Raw genomic sequence first — 4,476 nt, forward strand, 5'->3', positions numbered from 1 at the left:
ACATTGTCAATGTCTTTTCTTGGATCTAAATAATACGAAACCTCGCTCTATGATTTGAAGTTAAAATCCTCAAATATGGTTATATAGTGACTTTTTTCACGTTTTTCATGTAGTTTGATATTACGTAAATATATTCATTTTTACCAATATTTCGATACTATTTCATGTAGTATCACGATATGTGATTTGGCCTTCAAATCTCAGAATTTCGCATAATATTGCATTTTAAGCAAGTTTTCTTGCATTTTGTTTCGTACGAAAAATCATCGAATATAGCAATATTTTGACGTTTATCATCTCCTTTTCCTTCATGTGATTTAAACAAAATATCATCGAATTAGGCAATATGTTACAACTGATAAGAGTGGGGCATCTATGGGGTACTGGTACTATTAAGGGGTAAAGGTAGTTAGAAGACAAGAGTATCAAATATGGGAGAGCTAAAAGGCCCGGCCCCCAAAATAAACTATCCACAGTAGTAATAACTTGCTACAAGACCATATATGTTAGTCTAAGGGTTGATCACTGCGCTCCCACTTTGGAAGAAGAGATACTCTGTAATTCATGTACTTATTTATTAACCCCTTAACAACCCCCCATATACACTCACACCAATAACAATAATAATAATAACTTTACCACACTATCTTACGTTAAAAGCCTTGGTCCACATAGACAGGATACAAGGTTTACACTAATAACAAGCTAGGGTAAAGTACTACTGGATAAGCACTGAAGCTGGATGCAGCTTAGGGTAGTGAGACCATGTGGTACCCTAATACAAAACACAACTCTTAGGGTAAACAAAACACTGGCAAATACTAACCCCAGGTCTCACCAATAGTTACTACCAGAGTAGGTATACTTACTGATGCCCGTACTTAGCTTAAGGATACAGGAACTTCAGGTAAGGGAAATAAGTAAGAGGAGAGGGGAGAAGAGTAGGGATACAGCCACAGAGTAGGTCTTATCCGCACGACACAGCCAGAGAGAAGACCGAGCTAGTCACCAGCTGCCTCCCTCATGTCGTGGTGCCGGAAGGAGCCTAATTGATCGTGCAGCTAAGCACATTAAAGATCTTCCCCTATGCAACGTATTGTTACTTTATGAATGAATAGAAAGTATTAGTAAGCAAAGTTGGTGCCTATGTTATTATTTAATAATCAACCCCCAGCTCAGTCTTTAAATGCTCTTTGAGAAACAATAATAGTCTTACGTCTGGCAGGGAAGATACAAACAATTGCCATTCCAAATGCGCCAACTGTACTACTAGGAAGTCTAATAGCTCAATTTTGACCTCTGGTTTCCACTGGAGAACCCAGGGTCGTAGCACTCCTCCCCCCTTCAGAGAAAAAAAAAATGTGACTACTAGAATAGTAGTCATATTTTTTTGTAAGAGTATACAGAGAACAAAAAGAAAAACATATGACAAAACAAAAAATCAATCAAAAGCAATTTCTCTGCAAAAAAAAAATACAAAGGAGTTCTCTGAAAGAAAGAAAACATACACAAAAAAATAAAAGAACAGGGAAGTAAATAAACTGGACACGGAATATTTAATGTCACAGGAGAACCTAAAAAAAATTAACTAAGGCATGACGGTTGGTAAATGGCTTTCTGTGGCTCAGATGAATGTTATTCAGGCAACCGGGACAGAGCGTCGGCTATCACGTTGAGTCTGCCCGGTAGGTGGGTAATGGAAAGATTGAAGTCCTGTAGGTACAACGCCCACCTGAGGATGCGTTTATTCTTACCCTTCATCTGAGTCAGAAAGACTAGTGGGTTATGGTCCGTGTACACTTCCACTATATTACCTGTGAGGTAAACTTCGAACTTTTTACATGTTAACACTAGCGCCAACGCCTCTTTTTCTACCACTGAATAATTGCGTTGCGCCTTGTCGAATTTCACAGAGTAATAATATACTGGGTGTTCCACCTGATCATCCCCAGTTTGCAACAACACTGCACCAGCACCCGAGTCAGACGCGTCAACATGAATTTTGAACGGTCGGTCGAACCTTGGACTAGCAAGCACTGGGGCGGAAGCTAAGATCAATTTCAAATTTTTAAATGCCTCTGCACAGTCTGATGACCACTTAAATTTAACGGCTTTCCGCAACAAGTCTGTGAGAGGAGTGGCAGCACTGGAAAAGTTCTGACAAAAACGTCGATAGTACGCACACATATCGATAAATCTTTGAACGTCCTTTTTAGACTTTAGTACTGGATACTCCAGAATGGCATTGATTTTATCTTGCCGAGGTAACACTTTTCCTTGGCCCACTTCATAACCGAGGTACGTCACTGTGCCTTGGCCAAAATGACACTTTTTAGCATTTAAGGTAAGATTTGCCCTTTTCAAGATGGCAAACAACTGGCGTAACCTAGCTATGTGGTCAGCCCAATTACTGTCAAAGAGCACGATATCATCTAAATACGCCCGACAATTTGGCACCTTAGCGAGTAGAGAGTTCATGAGTCTCTGGAACGTGGCAGGGGCATTACGCAAGCCGAACGGTAACACTTGATACTCAAAAACACCCTCGGGTGTCACGAACGCAGTGAGCTGTTTAGCACGTTCAGTGAGTGGGATTTGATAATACCCCCTCGAGAGGTCGAATTTCGAAACGTACTTGGCATTTCCCAACTCGTCGATGCAGTCCTCGAGGAGGGGCAGCGGATAGGCATCCACAATGGTCACCTTGTTGAGCTGCCGATAGTCGGTGCATAATCGCCAGGAGCCGTCTGGTTTGGGGACCAAAAGGCAGGGCGAGCACCAAGAGCCCTGGCTTGGCCGGATGAGGCCGTGCTGGAGCAAGAAGTCGACCTCCTTCCGTACGATGGCCTTCTTTTCTGGACTCATCCGATCGGGTTGAAGGCGAATGGGAATGTAGTCCGTCAACTCGACATCATGGCAAATGGCATCAGTCTGGGTCGGGACCTCCCCGAACAGACTGGAGAATTCATCAACAAACGACTGCACCTCTTCACGTTGGGCCATCTGCAAATGGGACAGTCCCTCCACAGCATTCACAGAACTAGAATTATTGAAAATGAGATTAGTTGGGTCCCCAGAACAATCATCCCCTCTCTCACTGGAAATGGAAACATTGGTTAGTGCAATGGGCCTGGGGCCCTGGAACTTCTTCAGTCGATTTACATGTATGAGCATTACCTGGTTACGTTTGTCAGAGTGCCTCACTTTGTACGTGAGGTCCCCAGTCTTTTCTGTCACTATGAAGGGGCCTTCGTACTTGTGGGACATAGTGTTCCCTAGTCGAGGCTTTAATATCAGGACAGGGTCGCCAGGCTGAAATACCCGTAACTTAGATTTAGCATCGTTACGTACTTTCATCTTTTCTTGGGCCTTGCCAAGATACTTTAATGCAGTCGCCTTGCAGTCCTTGAGTCTCTGGTGGTGTTGCGCAAAGAAAGCCGAACCTTCGGATAACGTTACGTTCCCTAACAGATTCTCCTGTAACATTTGCAAGGGTCCACGAACTTTATGGCCAAAGACTAACTCAAAAGGAGAACAGCCCAGTGAACTTTGTAATCCCTCTCTAGCCGCAAACAAAACATACGGTAAATTCTCATCCCAGAAGGTGTGGGAACTCTCGCACGATGTCTTCAACATCTGCTTCAGAGTTAGATGGAAACGTTCAATTACCCCCTGACTCTGCGGATGGTATGGGCTGGAAACCTTATGAGTTATTCCATGTTCCTTACAAAATTGCTCGAAAACATCAGACTTAAAATTAGTACCATTGTCAGTTTGCACGACCCGAGGCAGTCCAAAAGTGGAAAAAAATTGCAACATACGAGCAACAACAGTTTTTGCTCGGATGTTCCTTACAGCAAAAGCCTCTGGGTAACGAGTAGTGATACACATCATCGTGATTAGGTAAATATTACCAGACTTAGTTCTAGGTAATGGTCCAACACAGTCCATTACCACATGAGAAAATGGTTCCTCTGGCACGACAATAGGCCTTAGAGGAGCTTTAGGTGGAGTCTGGTTTGGTTTCCCAACCAGTTGACAAACAATACACGCATTACAAAATTTTGCCACATCGCTTTTCAGCTTGGGCCAGAAAAAATACTTTAAAATTTTGTGATACGTAATATTAATACCTTGATGTCCCCCCATAGGATCATCATGAGCAGCTGCCAAAACTCTTTCTCTATAGCAGGTCGGCAACATAACCTGGTGGAATACCTCCCACTCATTTGACAAGGGAGCACTCTGTGGTCTCCATTTTCTCATCAAAATCCGATCATTGTAGTAGTACCCAGTTGCTGCGTCTACAATTTCCTCCATAGAGACGGCTGTTTCATGACAATCTGCAAGAGTGGGGTCAGCTTTCTGTAACTCACTCAAGGAGGCATCCAGGCCTTGGTCAGATGCCATTGGCCGAGGCTCAACAGTGTTCTCCTCCACCTCCCCACTACTCTCGGTAGACGGCAGTGGCAGGCT

This window comes from Procambarus clarkii, chromosome 38 (genome assembly GCF_040958095.1).
Source record: "Procambarus clarkii isolate CNS0578487 chromosome 38, FALCON_Pclarkii_2.0, whole genome shotgun sequence".
Lineage (NCBI taxonomy): Eukaryota > Metazoa > Arthropoda > Malacostraca > Decapoda > Cambaridae > Procambarus > Procambarus clarkii.